The sequence below is a fragment of the Rhinopithecus roxellana genome, chromosome 17 (genome assembly GCF_007565055.1).
Source record: "Rhinopithecus roxellana isolate Shanxi Qingling chromosome 17, ASM756505v1, whole genome shotgun sequence".
Classification (NCBI taxonomy): Eukaryota; Metazoa; Chordata; class Mammalia; order Primates; family Cercopithecidae; genus Rhinopithecus; species Rhinopithecus roxellana.
Window position 1 is genome coordinate 17,517,192 of NC_044565.1, and position 26,489 is coordinate 17,543,680.

Sequence of the window (26,489 nt, forward strand, 5' to 3'; positions counted from 1 at the left end):
TATGTAGGGATTGGGTACAATTGAACAAGACAAAGATTAGAATCAAGAGTTCTCATAGTATACTTTTTTATACTACTTTCATTTTTTACATGAATTATTTATTCAAAATATAAAATTAAAATAATAAAATATGACAAACAGAAATTCTCTTGTGCATACATATATAATTTTACAGAATACATAAGCAACTAAAGTAAATAAACAGTACACAAAACAGAAAGAAGTTTTATAATTTACAAAAACAGAAAGAAGTTCCCTAATTTATTTTTTATACTTACCTAAGTAAATGTTTCATAATGGAAGAACTATAGACATTAACTATCATCATAAAATAATGTAAACAGATGCCTTCTCTATTATCTTAGTCACTACTCTTTTGGGATACAGTTGGATAATTAAAAATAATATATATCTTAACAATGATTTAGCCAGGCGCAGTGGCTCACGCCTGTAATCCCAGCACTTTGGGAGGCCGAGGTGGGTGGATCACAAGGTCAGGAAATCGAGACTATCCTGGCTAACCCGGTGAAACCCCCATCTCTACTAAAAACGCAATAAACAAAATTAGCCGGGCGTGGCGCGGGCGCCTGTAGTCCCAGCTACTCGGGAGGCTGAGGCAGGAGAATGGCGTAAACCCGGAGGGCGGAGCTTGCAGTGAGCTGAGATCACGCCACCGCACTCCCGCTTGGGCGACTGAGCGAGATTCCTTCTCAAAACAACAACAACAACAACAACAAAAAAACACAATGATTTAAAAAGGCACTTCGTAGGTGCTTAGGGTAGAAATTGAAAATACCTGTTCATCCTCTGCATATTGCTAATTTGAGGTTCTAGGAAGTTTAATTCATTTGTATAATATTAATATAATAGCAATGGAATGTGTCAGTTGCTGCATAGTTTATTAAAAACCCTATTGTTCGTCTGCTAAGTTTATTTTGGTTTCCTTTCATACGCTTGATGAGGGTAGTAAAGTTCCATATAGAAAACCAATCAAGGCTAAAAGCAATAGCATCATCAGTCAATTGCTACTTCTCAGGCTCAGTATGTGGTTCCGTAGCATTCAAAGCTGTACCTGTGAAAAATGAGCTTTAACCTTGCAGGTTAGAGCAACTGCATGCTAACATACATTTGACTACTTTAGAAAAAAGTTTCAAAAGCCTTCAAGATTCTTCTGGTAACAAAATTATTTACTCTTACAAAGCTTCAACTCTGAACTGAATGAAAATGACAGATATGGACAGAAACCATCAGGAAAATGTACAGTAAAACTATATCCACATATAGATGGCAGATAACCACAAAGAAACAGACAATAAAACAACCATGACTGTGGCCATTATTCAGGTAGGGGTGATGGGTAATTAAAACAGAGAAACAAATTCTGCCTAATATTGTCTCTGGTTTTTTATGGAGAAAGGATTTAATGCCAAAAACAAGAAAATAGAAAAGATTAAATTATTTAAATTAGCAAGAGATGACAAAGGAAGAAAGTAAGAGGTAGGAAAAGTGATTATTTAGTATGTATTCAAATGATACATTGAGCTTTCCAGCACAAATAGAGCTGAATGTTTGTAGGAGAGGATTGAGGTTTCAATCAAATAGTCACATTACCATTCATTTGGCTTCATAATTCTCTTCTTAAATAAGTCTCTCTCTGTCACCCAGGCTGGAGTGCAGTGGCATGATCTCAGCTCACTGCAACCTCCATCTCCTGGGTTCAAGCGAATTGTCCTGCCTCAGCTTCCTGAGTAACTGGGACTACAGGTGCATGCCACCATGCCTGGCTAATTTTTTGAATTTTTAGTAGAGATGGTGTTTCACTGTGTTAGCCAGGACGGTCTCAATCTCCTGACCTCACGGTCTGCTCACCTTGTCTTCCCAAAGTGCTGGGACTACAGGTGTGAGACACTGTGCCTTGCCTAAACAAGTCTTTTTTAATGGGTGGTGGTAGTGATACTATAGACCTTGGCAAAGAAAACCAGTAATGTAAAGCTTGATTTACCAGCAAGTAATGGAGGCTGAAGGATTCTATAAAATAGCTGCAAGTTGCCATCTGACACAGTAGTAGGGGTTCTGATCAGCAGTCAGGCTTGTCAGTTTCAGCTCATTGGGCCTATATAATTTTCCTGTTATTGTTTGGTTGTTTCCTTGCTTGGTTGCCAGTAAAGGATCAAGGGACAACAATTCCTGGGAAAACATTAATAAATTAGTAGTTTATAATAATTACTTTTAGCATTTTTAAATGTTTTTAAGTGTTATTCGGCAGCTGAAGGAAGATTTTGGCATACAGCCATCATGTTAGAATTTAAAATTAAATCAATGACACTCTAAGATGGCAGATGGAACTTCAATTGTTCACAGTGAAAGAGGGCTGAGGGTTCTTAGTGCACTGAATTTTAAATTTAGTGATTATAAAAAACTATGAATTGAAAAGTTGTCTTGGAAATTACTCATTTCTTTTTGTAAAGATGAATGATTACAAAACTGCATGGCTTGAGTAGATTTTAAAATTCAAAGCAGTCTTAATTCATACAGGATATAAATATCAAAAGTTGAATTCTCTTTAGGATCTTAATATAAATAACAATGTACCCCACCACAGCTGTCATTCTCTCAGCCATTGTGCCCTGATTTTTTTTAGTTCCCACTGTGTATTAAAATTAGCCCTTGTAGATTTATGTGTGTGTTTACATGTTCATTGTCTCTCTTTTCCTGTAGACTAAAAGCTGCAAGATAGTAAGGATCACCTATTTTTTAATCTTATTTTTTTTTTACTATTGAAGATTTGGCATAGAGTAAGTGCTCAGTAAATGGTTGTTGAACTAACGAGTATATCAATCAAGGAATCTAACAATCAAAATAGAAGGTTTTTATCTTCTATTTGGGACAAAGGTATGAGATCACATAGTTGATGCTTTGGAGGCAAGCTTGCCCCCAGAATTTGGTACATTAAAGTTTTTATTTTTGTGTTGCTTAACAGTCTATGCACATTCTCTCATTTGTGGATTCTTCGGGGTAATACACGTATTTCCCTGGCACAAGGAAGAGCACATAGTATACCACACCTAACAAGTTCGTTTAAGATCTTCAATATCTTTTCTAGACTCTAGACTCTTAGTTTACTATACGACAGTTAACTGTCATCTAAAATACATGGTGATTTTTCTAAAAAAGATTATCCTGCCAGGCCCATTGTTTTGTTTTGTTTTTAAGGCTGAAAATATCACTTGGCCAAGAGATGACACTAGTAAGTATTTTCATACCTGAGGAAAGGTGCTTTCTTTTTATGTCACGTTTTATTTTTTATATACTACTATTTTAAAGCTCTTTACAGGCATCTTTCTAAAAACTATAACTGTTGGCTAGGCAGTATTATCAACATTCCAAAATGGGTAAATGAAGGCTCTGAGAGGTTAAATACTTTGCTCGAAGTTTCTCGGCTGGTAACTTTTGGAGCTAAGATTCAAAACCAGGTCGTCAAACTGTGAACAAAGCTTATGCTCTTAGCCACTATCTTACCAACTACAGCTCAGTCTAGGATGTCGTTTTTGTTTCTGAGATAGGCTCGGGAGTTATATTGCAACCCAGGGTTTTCATAGAGCAGAGTGATCAACTGGCCCCATTTTATGAGGAATATAGAGAAATGGCCACAGATGGGTATTTGGCTCCACAAAAAAGTTGTGGAGAAAAAAAAAAAAAAAAACCTCTGTTCTACCTCTATGTCCTTTTGCATTATGTTTCTAACTTTAATAAAATTTCTACCTAGAAAACAGTAACCTTGATTCAAATTGAGCAGAACTATACCAGCCTTGGTCAATCATATGACACTGTGGACATAGGAAGGTAATAGCCTCATTAAGCGTAATTACAATGAAAATCATAGACACATGATCTCTAACAAGGACCTTGGCCATCCTTTCAATTAGTTCTTAGGGCACTTAATGTTGGTTAACTGCTACTTGGGTGAGAGGATGTTTTAGACATCAAATCACTGCTGAGTTCTTCAGCCTAGATATAAGAGACTCCATTTGGGTCATGCGATAGAGGTGAGTCTCTCTGCTAGCATGAGTCATCTGGAATTTATATAATTGGCCAATATAAAGCACCTACCTAATAAAAGAAACTCAGTTACATACGTCAAAAGATACAAAGGTGAGCAGCTTATTTTTAAATTTTTAAAAAAGTATTGTTTAATTAGAAACAGAACTCATATTCAGGATTATATGATTATCCTGAATATCAGGATAATCAGGATATAATCAGGATTATATGATTGTCTAATTAGAAACAGAACTCATATTCAGGATTATAATTTGAGTAGTATAGAAGGCAATAAATCTCTTCAACTAAAAATTTCTCTATCTTGCCACCCCTGACACAGTGTCATTCCCTGAAATACAGTTAACAATTACTTTACAATTTTTCAAAAAACTGCTTTGGCATGTATGTGTTGTGTATAAATATACATATGTATTTATATACACATACATATATATTCATAATAAACCTATTTTGTGTACATTAGACTGAAGTATAATAATAATATAACATGATAATGTTCTGAATCATTCTCACTTAATGTATTAAACAATATATCTTTAGATACTCCAAAACAGTGCAAAGAGATTAGAATAAAACCAAATAGACAAATTGATATGGTTTGCCTGTGTCCCCACCCAAATCTTATTCTGAACTGTAGTTCCCGTAATCCCCATGGGTCATGGGAGGGAACAGGTGGAGATAGTTGAATCACATGGGTGGTTTCCACCATGCTGTTCTCATGATAGTAAGTTCTCCCAAGATCTGATGGTTTTATGAGGGGCTTCCCCCTTCACTCAGCTCTCATTCTTCTCTCTCTTGCCACCTTGTGAAGGACAAGTTCGCCTACCCTTCCGCCATAATTATAAGTTTCCTGAGGCCTCCCCAACCCCTGAAGAGCTGTGAGTCAATTAAACTTATTTCCTTTTTAAATTACCCAGTCTCAGATACGTCCTTATAGCAGCATGAGAATGGACTAATACACCAATGAATGGCTATACCAAAGCGACTTAACCAGTTTCTACTGAAGGATATTTATGTCCTTTACAACAACACTGTAGGGAATATTCCCACTTGTATCTTTGTACTCTCATACAAAAAATATCTGTGTGATGAATTTCCATTAGAGGAATTGCTGGGCCAAGCAGTATCTGTGTTCTAACTGGAATAGTTATTACTAAACTGCCTACCAAATATGTTTTACCACTTATGCTACTTATGTGCAAAAATGGTTGGCAAGCAACTACATAAATAGCTGTTTAATAACAAAAATAAAACATGTGCATTATTAAAAATATTAAATAATACAGAAGAGTTCACAATGAAAATAAACTTTTTTAGAACTACATTTGCAGTCCTCTCCAAAGAGGAATTAAATTATAACTTTTAATTTTCTCTGTTCTAAATTCTTCTGGCAAATTCCTCCATATCTCTAAATTATAATTTACTAATATCATTGATTAATTAATTTTAGATATTATGCAATTCACTCCTGCTATAGCAAATGGGAATTTGGCTCAGTCATGCGATTGCCAACTTCTTCTCCTCAATTGGTTTCTTATAACATTGAATGATTATAACATTTGATTCTGTAACTTTATGTAGTATATACAAAACCTTATTTACAGTTCCATGAAATATAGACAATTTCTCTTGAAGTCTCCCTATTAGACTGAAGATACTTTCTTCTTCCTCTCTTTCTAGCCTATCTACTGCACATACATTGGTTTTTTAATTTTACCTTCATATTAAGATATATAACATGCATATTCTATTCTGGAATTAAGTTAAGCCTTCTATATTTTATTCATAGGCTAATTTTAATGTTGAAAATTAACAAATGCTTTATATTACTGTGAATATGAAGATATTTTTACTGTACAAAGAGTATATTAAGATTGTATTTCCTTTTGTGTTGATTTTACTTTATTTTCTCTCTATTATATCATGTGTTTTTTTTCTAAACTTTTTTCCTTTCTTTGTATACATTTTTGGAGTACATGACACTTCAGTCAAAACATCCAAAAGAAAATACAAAAATAGCACATACAAATAAAAATACAAGAGCAACAATCTAGATGCTCAGGGATATTTAAATAGAGTATGTGTGTGTGTGTGTGCATGTGTATGTGTGTGTGTGTGTCTCTGTGTGTGTGCAAACTATAAATACTGTACAGAAGTCAATAATAAAATTAACCAGTCGTACACACATGCACATATCTTTTACACATTTGCATAATACTTATGAGTAGTCACCACCCACGTCAAAGTTTAAAGCATATGCAACACTCCTCACAGCCCTTCTCAATCAATATCCCTCAGTATCCTCTTTTATCACCTTAGACTAGCTTTGCCTGTCTTGAATTTCAAAGAATGAAATCTTGTACTATGTTCATTATGCATCTAGCATAATAATCATCATATAATAATCACTCATTATTATAGCCATAACATGTATCTATGTTGCTACATATAACTATAGTTTGTTCTTTTTATCTGTATTATTCCATTGTTTTCATTTATTTATTAGTTTGTTTTCTTTGTTTATTTTTTAGGGTCAGGGTCTCTTTCGGTTGCTCAGGCTGGAGTGCAGTGGCATACAGGCTTGAGCTCCCGAGATGAAACAATCCTCCTACTTCAATCTCCCAAAGCTCTGGGATTACAGGCCTAAGCTACTGTACTTGGCCTATTTGATTGTTTTTAAATTGCAGAATGTATCCACTCACTCTGATGAACTTTTAGGTTCTTTGTAGTGTTTCCCTATTATAAATAATGCTGTTAGGAACATTCTTGTACATGTCCTTTCACAGATGTAGGGATATTCTTGGGAGTATGATTGGTAGATTATAAATTACTTATATCTTTAGCTTACTGTAACAGATATTATCAAACTTTTATGCAAATAATCCCACCAGCTATATACGAAAGTTCCAGTTGTTCCAGTTTCAGCTATACCTAGTATTGACACACTTTTTAATTTTAGCCATTCTAGTAGATGTAAAGTATTACATTTGTGTTTTAATTTGAATTTTCCTTACAGGTAGATATTTTAAGTGTCTATTGATTATTTGCATTCTGTTTTCTGCTTATTTTAAATGAGGTTGCTGACTTAGTGTACTTTTTGACTTATAAGAGGACTTTTATATTCTGAATATAGGTCTTTTGTCAGATAATTGTAGTCTAAATATTCTATTGTTCTGCTTGCACTGCCGTAACAGAAAACCACAGACTTGGTGGCTCAAACAACAGAAATTTATTTTCTCTTGGTGCTGGAGGCTTGAAGTCTAAGGTCAAGGTGCACAGCAGCCTTTTCCTTTCTTCCTGGCTTACACATGTCACCCTCTCACTCGGTGCTCATACAGTATTTTACCTGTGCAAGCGTACTCTTAGTGCCCTTCTTTCTATATGGATATCAGTTCTATCATATTGGGTCTTAACCCTGACGACCTCATTTAATCTTAATTTTCTCTTCAAAGATGCTGTTTCCAAATGCAGTCATACAGAGGTTAAGACTTCAATTTATGAATTTTGGGAAGATCCAATTTCCTCTATGACAATTATTTTCAAGTCCATATTTTGCCTTTTTTATCTGGTTAATGGTGTCTTTAATAGGATTTCTGAATTTTAACTAAGTTTAAGTTAATCATTTTTAATTATTGCTGTTATTTGTATTTTGTTTAAACAATCTTTGCCTTCCCAAATCTCCTTAAGGTATTACTCACTGTTTCTTCGGAAAGTTTTATTGTCTTACCATTCACATTTAGTCTACTATGTATATTAAATTTATTTTTGAGTACAGTGTAAAGTGGAAGTTATTTGTATGCATATAAATAACCAATTATTAAAGCATTAGTTACTGAAAAGGCTGTTCTTCCCCTTACAGATTCATAATGCTGCCTCTGTCAAAAAATTATTTTTTTTCTAGATTTATACCTAAGTCTTATGGCATATATTAAATCAAAATAAAATTATTTTAAAAATCCATGTCTCCATTTATTATCATAGAAAAATATCCAATCTTTTGCATCAAAAGATTAAAGAGAAGACTAAAATAAACAGCATTATATCACCTATATAAATGGGAAAGTCACTTCACTAAATAATGGCACAGATAATTCATCATTAATCATGTTTTATACACACACACGCACACACACACATACACGTACAAAATAACACAAGCATTCCAAGAAAGGGATACAATTGAAACATAAGACTGACTGTATTTAAATATTCAATGTACAGAGAAATGAGCTTAGGGTTAAAGTATAATAAAAATCAACAATAAAATACATAAAATAACAATATACCTGATAATGATGAACTTTAAATTGAGAATGTGATTGATATTTAGTAAATTCTGTCCTGGAGAATCCTAAGCAGAAATGATTTCTTTAAAAACCTGTATGGGAAATCCAGAGTGGTTGCCCATCTTAAAATATATTAATTATACCCTCATATGTGAGTGAAAATTTTGGGTGGGTAAAATACTGAATGTTGAATAATGATCTTCTGTAGTACTCTGAGGGGATTAATCCATTGACTTCTAGCATCTGATATTGCTGGTAATGTGTTTATACTGGCCAGATTCTTTTTCTCTTATAGATTGTATTTCAGTTGAGTCATTTCATTTCTTTTGTTTGTTTGATTGTTGGGAGCTTTGTCATTTGCTTGCTTGCTGGTTGAAGTTCTAGAAGTTTTGGTTTTCAAAATGATACATCTAGAGGTGGCCTTTTTCAATACTGTCTGGGGACTTCAATTGTCCTTTAACTCTTGAACATTATCTTATATCTGTTCATTTTCTTCTCAATATTCTCTCTCTTATTTCAGAACTCAGATTTCTGATTTGAGACTTTAAGAACTGATGCAGTCTCTTTTTCTCAAACTGCATATCTATTTTTTTTCTGAGTAGTGATAAATGCTTCTTTTACCTTTCTGCTGATAACAGTATCAATATCCCAAAAGCCTTTTCTTCTTTGAAAACTCACACAGGGGCAACGCTTGTATCCTCTGTTTTGTTCCATTTTGTCTTACTATGTTTCCTGCTGATATGACCACACTTTGTATGTAATCATAATTAAGAGAATTAATATATGTGATTCAAATGATACAGGTTAGGCACCCAATAAATGTTAGCTGAATTTCTGAACAAAGATATGCATACTACATTTAACAATTCTTCACATTTTTTGTATGCATATAAACCTATTTGTCTCTAAAGTTGTTCCAAAATAATGTTAAAGTACATTTATCAATGTTATACATGTATATATAGAGATATAAAGAGAGAGAGAGAGAGAACTGGTATGATTAAATGCATATATACATACACATGCCACTAAAGGATGGTACAGTACCAGTATATAATTTCCCTGTACTTTGATTGTACTCTTATACTCAGCCAATTACAGCTAACCCAGTAGACTGTACTGTAAACTCTCAGTCATTGGGTACCAATAATACTCTCTATCTACAGGCTGTTTACCATGATATCCTATTTGAGTATATACTGTAAAATATGTGTGTGGCTTATTCCATTGTAAGCTCTCATTCTGCCATGCATTCAATGTCCTAGCAAAGACTTTAACCCATTAAGATTGACAAAGCACATAAAAAGAAACCTGGAAATAATACTGTTCTTGATTTTCAAATGCAAATATTATAGCAATTTAAGTGAAAGAACAAACAAGGTACAGATTAAATGAGAGCTAAGTAGGACTGTGGGAAGAAATTCAATGTTATAAAAACAGCTATAAACTTCTCTGGAACCTAAAAAGGGATGTCCAATGCTTGTGTGAATCACAGTCAGAATTAGCTTTGGCTGGTTCTCAAAAAATAATTTTTAAAATTCAAGGATAACTGTTAATATATGAAGTCAGAAATACACCTCCAGAGAAGCCATGCATATCTTTGAATCAGTTAGTTCTCTCACTACCAGTATCTCTTCTCCATTTGCAAAGCAGAGTGTATATGAAAGAGTCCTGGTAGAAAAGCCAAAATATGCTGTACTTAATATCTAGAGCTATTATTCATGAACTGTAAGCTTTGGCATCTCATTCTTGGACATGTGATAGGTAATATAAAGTCTTCATAATTTATATCCCTCCATGTTAATTACACACATGCACACATACCCTGTATACCACATAAATCTTTTTTTCTATCTATGGATGCTAGTCTATCAAGCAATTTAGCATTTAACTTAAATATAAAAGTTGTAGTCGAGCAAGGTGGCTCACGCCTCTAATCCCAGCACTTTGGGAGGCCGAGACAGGTGGATCACGAGGTCAGGAGTTCGAGACCAGTCTGGCTAACATAGTGAAACCCAATCTCTACGAACAATACAAAAAGTAGCTGGGTGTGGTGGTGTGTACCTCTAATCCCAGCTACTCGGGAGGCTGAGGCAGGAGAATCACATGAACCCAGGAGGCAGAGGTTGAAGTGAGCCGAGATTGTGCCATTGCACTCTAGCCCAGATGACAGTGTGAGACTCCATCTCAAAAAAATAAATAAACAAATAAATAAGTAAAATGAAATAAAAAAAAAGTTGTGACCTGGATTATGCATGTGCTAATGAGCAAAGGGTAAACTCCAATGTGCTCAACTAGTAAGAAAGTATAAAGATACAGGGATTAAATAGGGTAGAATCTATGATAATGGCAAGGGAGCACTTACAATAATAGAATTCAAAGTAATCCTAGAAATCATAGATTCCGGTGGCAAAAAATGAAATAAAAAAAATGAGCAGTTTTCCTGAAGAGATGAGAAAATTATCTAATTTTTTAAAGTCCATGTTTCACAGGAAATAAGAAAATAAAAACTGGAGACAGTATAAGAATCTACGAAAGCAAGGCTGGCAAAGAAAATGAAGTTTACACAATTGGAAAGAAATGAAAAAATAACTACTGACAAGAACTCATCAGGGAATACTTTTAAAAAAAATGTGAACATACATAAACCAGTAGGACCAAAGAAAATGGATCCTTCGGTGTTGAGGGAATTGACTAATGAACTTCCCAGAACAGTCACAATTGTAGCTGGAAAGTCATGGAGCACTACAGAGAGCCAGAAAATTGGAAAACAACAAGAAATGCAGCATCATTTACTGAAAATGGGGAAGCATTGTTCTATTATGTACCTTCCAATAAGCTGAATGCCGACACTTTAAAAAACAAAGTAGACTATTAAAGCTGCCCTACTTGAGTTCCTCCAGGGCAAGCACTTTAGTGTGCGTGGTATATGACTCAATTTGCAGGGCAAGGGGAAACTCCATAAATAATATTTGCTGAAGAGTATAACTGATTCACATTCAACATACCCTACTTGGCAAATACGGGTGCTTCTTCCACAACATCATAGACCAGATATATAACAGATGTTAAAGACTCCATGGCTAAACATTCTTGATATTGACAGTATAGAATAACTCAGCAAGAAAAAGGTTGATTTTTCAATGAAGAGGGATAGAGGAAATGGATTTAATTTCATTTTTCCATAGAGTTCCCCCAGGATTAGATGGGAGACAGGACTGGATTTGAATCTGAGATCCCCCAATTTATTTTTTGACTAGAGAAATTGATAGAATCTCTTTGAGTCACAGGTATTCATCTAGAAAATGTCCAATGATACAGATTATTTATGTATTTATATGTGATTTTTTGGTAAAATAAGGCAGCCACTGTGAAAATTAAAACATAATAACATGAAAACAAACCAATTACATAGAACAAAACCTGTGAAAATAGCAGGGGTTCAATAAAATTTAGTTTCATTCCCTATTTCCAATGTAACATCCTTCAGCTCTCTTCAGCACAGCAGTTAAATTTTGAAAATGGATAGGAGATACCTAATTTTCTATATTCATATTCATTAGATTAAAACAAGGATCTGTACAGGAAAACAGAAGTTTAGCCTCTTGGTAAAATGTTACATAAACTTTGAATTTGAATAAGTCTTTTATTCATCACAGAGAAACCTACATTTCTAAATGTGTGGTTTTGGTTTTTTTGTTTTTTACTTCTTGTATATAATTGGACTTGAGAGAGATTAGAAGACTGTATTACTCCGTTTTCATGCTGCTGATAAAGACAGCCGAGACTGGGAAGAAAAAAAGGTTAAACTGGACTTCAGTTTTACATGGCTGGGGAGGCCTCAGAATCATGGTGGGAGGTGAAAGGCACTTCTTACATGGCAGTGGTAAAAGAAAATGAAGAGAAAGCAAAAGCAGAAACTCCTGATCAACCCATCAGATCTGAGACTTATTCACTATCATGATAATGGCAGGGGAAAGACCAGCCCCCCATGATTCAGTTACCTCCCCCTGGGTCCCTCCCGCAACATGTGAGTATTCTGGGAGATACAACTAAAGTTGAGATTTGGGCAGAACACAGCCAAACCATATCATCACGCCCTGGCCCCTCCAAATCTCATGTCCTCATATTTCAAAACCAACCACGTCTTCCCAACAGTCCCACAAAGTCTTTTTTTTTTTTTTTTTTTGAGACGGAGTCTCGCTCTGTCACCCAAGCTGGAGTGCAGTGGCCAGATCTCAGCTCTGCCCGCCACCTCGCCTGGCTAGTTTTTTGTATTTTTTAGTAGAGACGGGGTTTCACCATGTTTGCCAGGATGGTCTCGATCTCCTGACCTCGTGATCTACCCGTCTCGGCCTCCCAAAGTGCTGGGATTACAGGCTTGAGCCACCGCGCCCGGCCTAGTCCCACAAAGTCTTAACTCATTTCAGCATTAACTCCAAAGTCCACAATCCAAATCATCTGAGACAAGGCAAGTCGCTTCTGCCTGTAAAATCAAAAGCAAGCTAGTTACTTCCTAGACACAATGGGTTTATAGGTATTGGGTACAGCTGTTCCAAATGGGAGAAACTGGCCAAAACAAAGGAGTTACAGGGACCCTGCAGGTCCCAAATCCAGAGTAGTAGTCATGCTTTAAAGTTCCAAAATGATCTCCTTTAACTCCAGATCTCAAATCCAAGTTTTGCTGATGCAACAGGTAAGTTCCCATGGTCTTGGGCAGCTCCACCCCTGTGGCTTTCCAAGATACGGCCTCCCCCCTGGCTGCTTTCATGGGCTGACAATGAGTGTCTGCAGCTTTTCCAGGTGCATGGTTCAAGATTTTGGTGGATCTACTATTCTGGGGATTGGAGGATAGTGACCCTCTTCTCACAGCTCTACTAGGCAGCACCCTACTAGGGAATCTGCGTGGGGGCTCCACCCCACATTTCCCTTCCGCACTGCCCTAGCAGAGATTCTTCATGAGGCCCCCACTCCTGCAGCAAACTTTTGCCTGGGCATCCAGGCATTTCTATATATTTTCTGAAATCTAGCCAAAAATGCTGATAGCCATATGGACAATAAAACCCAGGCTTTAAAAACCAGGAGGTTCCCAAACCCCAGTTCTTGACTTCTATGTACCCGCAGTCTCAACATCACATGAAAGCTGCCAAGACTTGGGGCTTCCACTCTCTGAAGTCACAGCTTCAGCTGTACATTGGCCCCTTTCAGCCATGGCTGCAGCAGCTAGGACATAGGGCACCAAGTCCCTAGGCTGCAAACAGCATGGGAACTCTGGGCCCAGCCCACTAAACCACTTTTTCCTCTTGGGCCTACGGGCCTGCGATGGGCCTCCTGGGCCTCCCTGACATGGCCTGGAGACATTTTCTCCATGGTCTTGGAGATTAACATTAGGTTCCTTGCTACTTACGCAAATTTCTGCAGCCAGCTTTAATTTCTCCCCAGAAAATGGGTTTTTCTTTTCTATCACAGTCAGACTGTGAATTTTCTGAACTTTTATGCTCTGTTTCCCTTTTAAAACTGAATGTCTTTAACAGTACCCAAGTCACCTCTTGAATGCTTTGCTGCTTAGAAATTTATTTTGCCAGGGCCGGGCGTGGTGGCTCAAGCCTGTAATCCCAGCACTTTGGGAGGCCGAGACGGGCGGATCACGAGGTCAGGTGATCTAGACCATCCTGGCTAACACGGTGAAACCCTGTCTCTACTAAAAAAATACAAAAAAAAAAAAAAACTAGCCAGGCGTGGTGGCGGGCGCCTATAGTCCCAGCTACTTGGGAGGCTGAGGTGGGAGAATGACGTAAACCCGGGAGGTGGAGCTTGCAGTGAGCTGAGATCTGGCCACTGCACTCCAGTCTGGGTGACAGAGTGAGACTCTGTCTCAAAAAAAAAAAAAAAAAAAAGAAATTTATTTTGCCATATACCCTAAATCATCTATCTCAAGTTCAAAGTTCTACAGATCTCTAGGGCAAGGGCAAAATGTCACCAGTCTCTTTGCTAAAACATAACGAGAGTCACCTTTGCTCCAGTTCCCAACAAGTTCCTCACTTCCATCTGAGACTGCCTCAGCCTGGGTTTTATTGTCCATATGACTATCAGCATTTTGGGCAAAGCCATTCCACAACTCTCCAAACTTTCCCACATTTTCCTGCCTTCTTCTGAACCCTTCAAACTGTTCCAACATCTGCTTGTTACCCAGTTCCAAAGTCACTTCCACATTTTTGGGTATCTTTTCAGCAATGCTATACTCTACTGGTACCAATTTACTGTATTAGTCCATTTTCATGCTGCTGATAAAGACATAGCCGAGACTCAGAAGAAAAAGAAGTTTAATTGAAGTTACAGTTCTACATGGTGGGGGAGCCCTCAGAATCATGGTGGGAGGTGAAAGGCACTTCTTACATGGCGATGGCAAGAGAAAATGAGGAGGAAGCAAAAGCCAAAACCCCTCATAAATCTATTAGATCTTGTAAGAGTTATTCACTATCAGGAGAATAGCACAGGCATGAGCCACCATGCCTGGCCTGAAAACTTCTTAGTATTTCCTCTTGAAAGGCTCCTGCAGCAAGCAGCAGCCCTTAGTACATGGAACATTTCCAAGGGTGACATTCCCTCAAACCCTCAAATTCCCAGAGAGGATCTTCCAAGTGTACCACTTGTGATAGGTGATTCCCAGTAAGCTTCATGTATGTATGTAAATTTTTCCACTAACAGCTACTCCCAGCACTCCAGTGGCTTCTTTTGGATTCCACATACAGCATCTCCCAACTGATGGCTTTGTTTTGCACTCCAGAGGACAGATTCCTAGCCACTTAAACAGCACAGAATTTGTATGTGGTTGGCCTTCTGAACCACCAAAGGAATGGAGTTCTAGAGATGTCTACCAGTGTGATAACTCAAAAAAATGGCTCCACTACTTAGTGGATTATAGCAGTGCCCATTCTCAGATGTTCTGGAGATAAGGAGTACTCTTTCAGATTTCCTTCTTAAATTTGTGCTCTGCTTTATCCCTAAGGATAGTGATTCTCTTTATAACTGATATTCCTCAATTCTTCAGAGTCTTCTTTCCCCTTGGTTGCTAATACACCATTACTATGATCCCCTATTGTTGTTAACAACTTTTTTATAAAAACCTTTCCTCATTCAAATTGCTCTGCAGTTTATGAATCCTGATTGGCCCATGGTTAGGTCCTAAATTGGTACCAGGAGTGATCCTGTGGCAGGCCAGATCTCATTAGCACAGGTCTTCAAAGCAACTGTTTGAGTGCTGACTGAGTGGTTAAGTTAAATTCTAAAAACTGTAAGAGCCAATGGCCTTATACAAAGGCTGGAATCCAACAAAAGTCCACCAAGAGTTTTGCCTAGGCATTTCCTGGGGCTTAAAGCATGACAAAATAATGAAGGGATTTTTAACAAGACCTGTTTAGGATTAAACAAGTTTTATTGGGGGTTTGAAGAGACTCCCCAGGACTCTACAAACAAGTTTATTGGTGGTCTGAAGGAACTCCCCAAAACTCCATGATTTATCAGGAGACAAGATAAGGGTAATCACCCCAGCACCTAGACCCATTTAGATTAAGTAAATTTACTGAGGCTCCAGAGGAAGGTCTTCAGGACTCTGACCTTAGTTATAGATTAAAGGAAGTTAATCACTTACATCTTTAGATGAAGACACACTTAAACGCAGGCGTATAGTTTAGAAGGTATATAAGTTCTGGAAAACGTTGTAATTTTGAGTTGGTCTGGCGATAATTTCCAGGCCTTCTCCCTGTAACTGGTTACAGAAAAAAAAACTCTCTTCCTCTCCAGTTCATCTGCATCTTGTTATTGGGCCACGAAAAACAGCCTGACTTTCAGTTTGGTCACGGAACAAAAGTTGGCAAGCCAGCCAGGAGAGAATAGGATGGTGCTGCATTCATTGGCCAGAGGCTTGCAACCAGACAATCTTCAGGATAATCCAGCAGCTGCTGGGTGAGATTTTCCCAGGGACCCTCCCAAGTGCTGTCCCGTGTGCAAAATTACATGTCCCTTTCACTACTAGGAAGAACGGAGATCAGGAGCAGGTGCACTTGAATTGTGAGTTAACCGAATCCTATGCCGGGAGCCTATTGTTTTCCTTTCTGGGCCCATTAAGGCGTTTTTGTGGTACTGCGAGGGGAGCAATAGAGCTGGCTCAGACACCTACTTTGTATTTTAGTTAAGGTCAGGTTTTGAGTTGGTTTTGAGTCTGTTCTGCCTGAGTGTACTCCCCCTTGTGTTTGTCTGAAATCTATCACCACTTGTTTGTGTTATCTGTCTTGTCCCTTTTGATACTGTGTAAACTTGAAAATGGGAGGTATTGGGTCCATTTATGCTGAGAGACCTCTGGGAAGGAAAAAGATTTTTTTAGGAGCTCAATGGTTAAAAGTCAGCTTAATTAAAAGCTAACATCTAAGATGTGTATGTGTGCATGTATGTGTGTGTTTATATTTAATGTCTTGTTTTTGTTTATTTCTCTCCTAGACCTTGTGTTTTGGAGCAAAAATGTTTTTCTTCTCAGTTTACTGAATTCAATTTTCTTCATTAATAGCTACTGCAACAGAAGCTACTCTGGGGTTTTTAAGAAAAATTCCAGTTTACATACTTAGAAATGTCTTGACTGGTAAAAATGTTTTAAGTACTCTGTAAAAGCATCACATGGTTTAGCCTTATAATAATTCTCCCTTTTAAAGAAAACAGATTCAGTGCAGATACTTTATAAAATCATATGAGAGATTTCTGTATTATGTTTGATCAACCATCCATCTTTAATCTATCTCTAGCACCACCAGACTTTTTATCTGTGTACCTTGAGATGTAAATTTTGCTATTTGATTTTTCACCTAAGAGTGGTTTCCTTCAATGTGCAGATTCAAGGCTATTTAGCTGACAATTTCTAGGGTAAGAAACCAGCTTATCAAGAGTTTGCAAGTCTAAGATAGAAAAAAAGGAGGTCTTATGAATCTATAAAATGTACTTCTATTGGCACACCTAATACAGCTGTGTATTTATATGTTGTGTACACAGTATCTCACTACTGAAAAAATAGAAAGAGCTCTAATTAACTGGCTTAAAGAAAAATAAAAGCACTTAAATCAAACACTTAAACAGAAAAAAGAAAAGACTAGTCAAATGCTTTTTCAAGTTTACATGATGACTTAAGTAAAATCTTTAATAAATTAGACAGCTTTACAATTATTGGTAAAGTAATATTAGAAATGTCTTAAGAATTATAAGCATACATTGCTTGTTTGCATTTATTAAGCAATTTCATACTTATCCCAACCAAATACTATAAAGTATCAAAATTTGGCATAGAACCTACAAAACTATAAACTCAGCCCAAAACAGAATAATCTTTGCTTATGTAATGTTTAACAAATAAAATATTAGTATTGGTTTAATGAAAATAGCTACATCTTGAATTCCTTAGTAAAATATCATAACTTGTAATCATGTGGCTTGAGGAAATACAGTCCACAGGCATGAAAAAAGTTTGTTCTGAGAAAGGACTATTACCATCTTTGTTTCAAAGCTACACTATAAACTAATGAACAAGAATAGCTTGGAGGTTAGAAGCAAGTCCAGATCTTTTTCACTGTCTCAGTTATAATTTTGCAATGGTGGTTTCATCACTTTAAAAAACAACTATCACATTTTTAATAAATAATCCAGATAAATAATTAAAATAAATAATTAGGTAAATGTAATGGGATAAATACAAACAAACTTATCATAATTTAGAATCTAAAGTTATATTAAACAATAGACATTTTATTATTTAGGTATTTTCCAAAAAAGATATATTGAAGAAAAACATTCTTTGTAAAAATTGTGTCCTGTTTTAAAGGGTAATCGATTTTTGTCTAATTCAAAGTTGATTTAAAGGTTATATATAAAACAAGGTAAAAGGAACCAGGAAATAACAGGGATATAAAGTTATAAAAATAAAGAGGTATTTTTTAAAAAAAAAAAAAAAGCTCACAGAAAAGAGATTTTATATAGGAAAGGGTTTGTATGGTAAATTCTTCTCCTAAAGTAAAATAACTGGTTGTTTAAAAAGAGTGATGTCTAGGACAAGTCAGAAAGTCAAAGCATGTCCGATTGTTTAAGTTGTGAAAGAATTTCTAAAGGGGAATTTATGCAAGAAATGCTGTACAGTTTAAAAGTGATTAGGCCTCCTAAATGTTTCATAAAATGCCACTCCGACTCTTAACTGTACAACTTGACTATTTACAGCTAAGTAAGGCCTGGGACCTGTGAAGTGAGATGCTGAAAAATGTCAGACCTTATCTGCATTCCTTAATTTTACATAATTAAAATCTCAAACTTACTAAGGATTTTACCAAAAGTAAAAGTTACCAAGAGTTGACAGTGTAATATGTATTTGAGACTATTGAAGAAACAGTTTTACATGCAAAGTGTGTAAGGAAAATCTAATATACTTTTGGTAAAAAGATTATAAGAAGGCATGGGAATGTGGATTTTTTTTTCCGCCTAAGTTGAAAGGTTTAAGGATTGTTTTAAGTTACAAAGAATAAAGCTGAAGGTTTAAGCAAGTTGTGGAAGATTGATTGTAAAGAAAATTCTGTATGTAAACATATTGGCTAAAGCTAAAGGGGTATTATTCATTTTTTCTGTAAATTAAACATTGAAATAAAAGCACAACAGTTTCTCTTACAGCACTAATCTGCTCTTCAACAAAAATTATAAAGGTATAAAGGTTTATGAAAATCGTAACTTATGGTCAAACATTAAAATTGGATAAATATGTCTATAAGGCTTTCTTAAGAATTAGGTTTAACATTAATAGTACACTAATATAAAGATGAAATTTGGCTTATTTGGTACAAAAATCATACAAGAAACATTGTCAAATATAAAATGGGGTTTGGCCGAGCATGGTGGCTCACACCTGTAATTCCAGCACTTTGGGAGACTGAGTAGGGCAGATCACAAGGTCAGGAGCGAGACCAGCCTGGCCAACATGGTGAAAGCCTGTCTCTACTAAAAATACAAAAATTAGCCAGGTGGTAGTGGTGCGCACCTGTAATCCCAGCTACTCTGGAGGCTGAAGCAGGAGAATCGCTTGAACCCAGGAAGCAGAGGTTGTAGTGAGCCAAGATCGTGCCACTGTACTCCAGACTGGGTGACAGAGTGAGATCCTGCCCCCGACAAAAGAAATAATAAAATGGGGCTTGGCTTTCTTTGGGTTACGTTTGTATAAATATATTATTAGTATGTGTTCCAAAATTATGGACAACTTCTATAATTCTGATATATCTTAGTGTACATTATCAGTGATCATTATAATTTTTACATTAAATAATTATGTGCCACAGAGGTAACAGATTTGTCAATTGTGTCTTTGATTTGTTTCCTTTGTTTGAAAATCTGTGGTAACATCACCTGGGACAGATGACTACCCTATCCTCCATTTAACTCACCAATTTAATCTTTCAGATCTCACAGAATGACTGTGAGCTATTCAGTATTTAATCTGACAATGAATTCAATTGCAGCTACTCTTCCAGATGTAGCATCCTTACTAAAACAAATCAAGATGGCTCCTAGAATTTAGTGCGTAGCTGTTCACATAGTTAATGCTTTTTCCTCCTATACCATTGCTCAAGGACTATTGAAAGCAATTTGTTTTTGTTTGATGAGACCAAGAACAGACTTTTAAAGTCTTGCCCCTGGACTGTGTCAATTATCTGGTTCTGTGCCATAATATAGTCAACAGTGGTCTTGATTTTGTCATTCCATAAAACATGACACAAGTGCTCTACATTAACCATATTATGCTGATTGATTTTTGATGAGCAGGAGGTAATAAGTATTGTAAATTACTTACTAAGACATGCAGACTTGAGGGTGCATAAAAAATTATACAAAAATTTAGGAAACCACCATCTCAGTGAAGTGTTCCACAACCTCACATCATTGTCTCCCATTTGAAGGTTTAGTGGCCTAGAGCTTCTGAATATATACCTTACATTGTAAATGATAAACTTCTTCTCTTTTTACCACCTACCATAAAAACATGCAAACATTTGGATTTTGGGGACAATATATACCACATTTGAATATGATACTTAGATCCACATAGAGTCACATAAACAACTGTCAGTTTCAAGTAAGGACTAGAGCAACAAGAGACTGAGAAATAAGTTCAGACCACACTTCAAACCACTCTACCATTTGGGACTTACAATCCAGAAGATTCAAATGATAATTAAAGTGTTTTTCAGCCAACCTGAAATACTATATTAAACTAGTGGCCAGCACAAATAAGAGAATCATACCAGGATTTTCTATGACTAAGCAGTACATCAGGCATGTCCAGATGGTACACTTAATATAAACAAGAAGGTGATTTGGACCCTTTTGATATCAAATCTTTGGCATTTCCTCCTCTTCCTCAATCTATGTGTCCATAGGTTTTTATGGTTTGGGGTGTTCCCTAATACCAGTTGACTAAGGAAAAAAAAAACTCAATCCTGGCTTACATGCACATATTAGCCAAAAATGTATAGATAAGGTGCCATAGACCCGCTCAGAAGTAATTCTCAAGAAGTGTGATATAAAATATTCTAAATAGACAAAACTTCAAGCAGTACATTGACATTTGTTTGCTCACTTGGTTTGGTGTCAGAGATATTCAGAAGCACGTATCTGCACTAATTCATGGGGAGTTATAAATTGGTTAGCTGGATGGTCAGAGACTTGGAAAATAGCAGAAGTTAAGGACTGGTGATAAAGAAATTTGTGGAAGAGGTATAGATGGACCTTTCAGAATTGGCACAGACCGAAGAAATTTGATTTCCATGTGAATGTCTACAAAAAGTATTTCCTGTAGAGTAGCCTGTTCATAATCAGAAGGACAAAAATGACACACTCTGTGAATATCAAAAGGCTTTTCCCCAGCCATCCTATTGCTTGGAAAATAGATCTGTGAACAAAGTAGCCATGCTGGCAGAAACAGAAGTTATTTATGGGCTCAAATCAATGTACAGGGGTGCCTGAGAAACATTGCAAGTTTGATTCTGAAGGACCACAATATAGTGAATTTCACAATAAAGCATGACACACAATATTTTTGATTTCCCAGCACACATAAAACTTATGTTAAGAGTATACTGTAGTCTATTAAGTGTGCAAAGGCGTTTTGTCTAAAAACACAATGTACATACCTTAGTTAAAAATACCTTAAGACTAGGAGTAGTGGCTCACAGCTGTAATCCAAACATTTTTGGAGACTGAGACAGAGGAACTGTTTGAGCCCAGGAGTTCAAGATCACATGACTGTGGTCCCAGCTACTCAGGAAGCTGATGTGGGAGGATCTCTTGAGGCCAGGAGGTCAAGGCTGCAGTGAGCTGTTTTTGTGCCACTGCAGTCCAGCCTGGAAAACAGAGAGAGATTCTGTCTCAATAAAAATAAAAATACTTTATTGCTAAAACATGCTAGCAACCTCCAGAGCCTTCAGTAAGTCATAAGCTTTTCGTTGGTGGGGAGTTTTGCTTCAGTGTGCATGACTACTGACTGATCAGGGTGGTGGTTGCTGAAGGATGCGGTGGCTGTAGTTATTGTTTAAAATAAGGCAGATATGAAGTTTGCTACATCAACTGACTTCTCTTCACAAAATACTGCTCTGTAGCATGTGATGCTATTTGATAGTATTTTACTGAAGGTAAAACTTCTTTCAAAACTAAGGTCAGTCCTCCTGAAGCCCTGACAAGAAGGTTATGTAATAAAATTGTCAACTAAGTATGTGTAACTAAGTTTTGTAATATTCCCGATCTTTTGCTGTAATTTCAGCAAGGTTCACAACATCTTCAGCAGGAGTAGATTCCATCTAAAGAAATCACCTTCTTTGCTCATCCATGAGAAACAACTTCTCCTCCACTGAAATTTTATCAGTCCCATCTTCAGGTCCCACTTCTAATTCTAGTTCTCTTGCTATTTTTTACCACATCTGCAGTTACTTTCTCCACTAAAGTTTTGAGCTTGTAAAAGTCATCTGTGAGGTTGAAACCAACTTCTTCCAAACTCCTGATGATATTGATTTTTGACCTCCTTCCATGGATCATGAATATTTTTACTGGCATGTAGAATAGTGAATCTTTTCCAGGAAGTTCTCAGTTGATTTTGCCCAGATTCCTTAGAGAAATCACTGTCTATGGCAGCTAGAGTCTTATGAAATGTATTTCTTAAATAATATGACTTGGAATTGAAATTTGAAATTATTTCTTGTTCCATGGGCTACCAAATTGACATGGTGCTAACAAGCATGAAAGCAACATTAATCGCCTTGAATGAACATCTCTATCAGAGCTCTTGAGCAACTGGGTACATTACCAATTGGCAGTAATATTTAAAAGTTTTTTTTTTCTGAGCAGTAGGTCTCAACAGTGAGCTTAAAATATTCATTTTACCATGCTGTGAACAGATATACTGTCATCCAGGTTTTGCTCTTCTATTTGTAAAGATATAGTGTAATTCTTAAGGACCCTAGGATTTTCAGAATGGCAAATGAGCATTTACTAAATGAGCCTTACTAAAACCACCACTTGCATTAGCTCCCAAAGACAGAGTTAACTTGTCCTTTGAAGTATTGAAGCCAGGCACTGACTTCTCCTCTCTAGCTATGAAAGTCGTAGAAGGTATCTTTTTCCAATTTAGGGCTGTGTCATCTATGTTGAAAATCTGTTGTTTAATATAGCCAGTTTCAGCAATGATATTAGCTAGATCTTCTGGATAACTCGCTGTAGCTTCTACATCAGCACTTGCTGCTTCACCTTGCACTTTTATGTCATGCATAAAATCTCATAAACCAACCTCTTCTAGCCTCAGGCTTTTCTTTTACACCTTTCTCACCTCTGTCAGCTTCACAGAATTGAAGAGAGGATTAGGATTTAGCTTAGAGAAATGTTGTGACTGGTTTGATCTTCTATCTAGACAACTAAAATTTTCTTCCTATTAGCAATAAGGCTGTTTTGTTTTGTTTTGTTTTTTTATTATCTGTGTGCTCACTGGAGTAACCCTTTTAATTTTCTTCAATAATTTTTCTTTTGCATTCTACACCTTGGCTGATTGTCTGGGATAACTGGCCTAACTTTCAACCTATTTTGGCTTTCAGCATACCTTCGTCACCCTCACTAAACTTAATTATTTCTAGTTTTTAACTTAAAGTGACAGATGTGGGATACTTCCTTTCTCTTTAACACTTAGAGGTCATTGTAGGTTTATTAAATGGCTTAATTACAATATTCTCATGTCTCATGAAATAGGGAGGTCCCAGGAGAAGGACAGACATGGGCAAACAGTAGGTTGGTGGAGCAGACAGAACACACACAACATTTATTCATTAAGTTTCCCAGGTTATATGGGTGTGCTTTGTAGAACTCCAAAACAATTACAATAGTAACATCAAAGATCATTGATCACCACGTGTCTAGGCAATATAGTGAGAACCCATCTCCACCAAAAGAATTAAAAATTGGCCAGCTACGGTAGCACATGCTTGTATTCTCAGCTACTCAGGTGGCTGAGGTGGGAGGACTACCAGAGCCCAGGACTTCAAGGCTGTGTGCAGTGACCTGTGTTTGTAATTGCACCACTGCACTCCAGCCTGGGCCACAGAGGGAGACCTTGTCTCAAAAATATATATATCATTGATCATAGATTACCTTAATGAATATAAAAATAATAAAAAAGTTTGAAATATTTTGAGAAATACTATAAGGTGATACAGAGACATAAAGTGAGCATATGTTGTTTGAAAAATAGCAGCTATGAATATGATTGATGCAGGTTGCCACAAACCTTCAACTTGTGAAAAAAGAAAGAAGCAATATCTGTAAAGCACAATAAAGTAAAGCACAATAAAATGAGGCATATCTGTATACCTGTATTTTTTTACCTAATAGTGGCCTAGCTAATTATAATGCTGAGTGTCTAATTTTCCAATAGTTGAGGGGAACACTGAGCCCTAAATTTGTCACCACTGCTTGGATGTAAAAACTAGCAACTTATGGCAATTATATTACATTAGACTTATTTCATCAAGGAATGAGAAGATATTCATCCTTATTGTTATAGATACACATTACGGATATGGATATTTTCTTCCCTGCCTGTAACATTTCTAGTAGAAGAACCATCATCCACAGAAGCAAACCTCAGAGAATTACAACAGATATAAAAAAGAGGGTTGAGTGGTATACTCTAGCCAATATGATTATATCCTAATTTGGACTGTTATGAGACATGTTATTTTGGGGTTCTACTACAGTTTGCATTGAAATCTCTCTAAAAGTTATTTTCCGAATTGAGTACAAAAAGTATTTTTTTACATTTACTTGATAATCCAAGATTGCCACTATTAAATTTACATAAATTATGTGCTATGATTTATGGATGATGCCATTTGGTGACTTTATTAGTACAGTATCTGGCCTCAGATTTTCTTTTTCTTTTTATTTTTGAGACAAGGTCTCACTGTGTCACCCAGGCTGAGTCCAGTGGTATGATCACAGCTTACTACAGCCTCAACCTCCTGGACTCAGCTGATTCTCCCACCTTAGCCATCCTACTAGCTGGGACTACAGGTGTGTACTACCACACCCAGCTAATTTTTGTATTTTTTGTAGAGACAGGGTTTCACCATGTTGCCCAGGATCACTTGAACTCCTGGCTCAAATGATCCACCTGTCTCGGCCTCCTAAAGTTCTGGGTTTACAGGTAGCAGCCACCATGACTGCTCAAATTTTTTAATTTTTTTAAATTACATTTTTATTTCCATGGTTGTCATTTTAGTCTTCTCCCTCTATAAACTTCAGGTTTTTCTTTTTGTTGCTCAAGCTAAGTTCATCATTATTAGGCTCCCTTTGCTTAGTTTGTACCTGCTAGGTTTTCTGACGCTGAGAAGCTCATAATAAATACTTAAGTTTTCTTTAGATCTAAATAAAAGCATTTTGACAGATGTCTTAGGTATTCAGTATCCCATTTCTCTTTTGTAGATTAACTGGTATAGTTTTCTCCTCTGTTTTTCTTTGTTTGTTTGTTAAACTGGATTCATGAGAAAAATATGACTTTTATTAACTTATATAATTGAAATTTTTACTCTATTAGTTGTTTTATCTTAACACAGTTATATTTTTGTAACACGTCTTATTTCATTTTTTGGTATTTTTCTCTGCCTAACACTGCCATCCTTCATGAACACACACACACATACACATTCATAAGTCACAGGCAATTTACCCCCGCAACTTATGTGCATATATATATGTGTGTGTGTATATATATATAATTTCAAGACTAGTATTATCAAAACTATTTATACAAAGCAATATACCCATTCATTATTTCATGATTGAATATATCAAAATTGTTTAGCGGAAAATAATAATTTTCCATTATCCACCATATTCAGAAAAAAGTATAGTTTTCCATAGCTTCAACCCAAGCAGAATAACACCAGAACTTCATTTTTATAAAATGCTTTTAGAAACATTGCTACCTTTAATTTATAACAACAGACCTGAGAAGTGGATTATTAGAAAAGTTAAGTTACTTGCCCATATTCACACCCTTACTTACTGATCGAGATAGCCAGCATTCAAAGACAGGTTTTGTGTCACAGAGCTCAACATTTTATTAAGTAGTTTTTATTTACAGTACGATCTCTTTAAAATGAAGGTTAATTTAATTTAGTTCACTCTTCGGTATTCTAATTCTCATATGCCGGGTATAAATTCAGCGCACTGATAACCAAAGTTACATTTCTAAATCTTCTTAAAGGAATGTGTTCTCTCCACAGCCTCTTTTTAAACAGCGGCAACCTCTTTTATTTGATTCACAAAAATAAGGTGTCACAGAAATGTAAAGCATTGACTTTTTACAATAATATATAAAATGTTATGAATAAACTCACAGGAAAAATTTTATTTTTTCATGCACTTTCAGTAGTTTGAACATTTATTCATATCTGATAAATACTATCCTGTTTTCTACTTCAGTAAATTCTATTTTCAACAAGTGCCAAGATAGTATATGAACCAAACCTTTAAAATAATGGCTGTAAGGTTAGGTTTCTCAATAAGAAAAATCTACACCTAACTCTC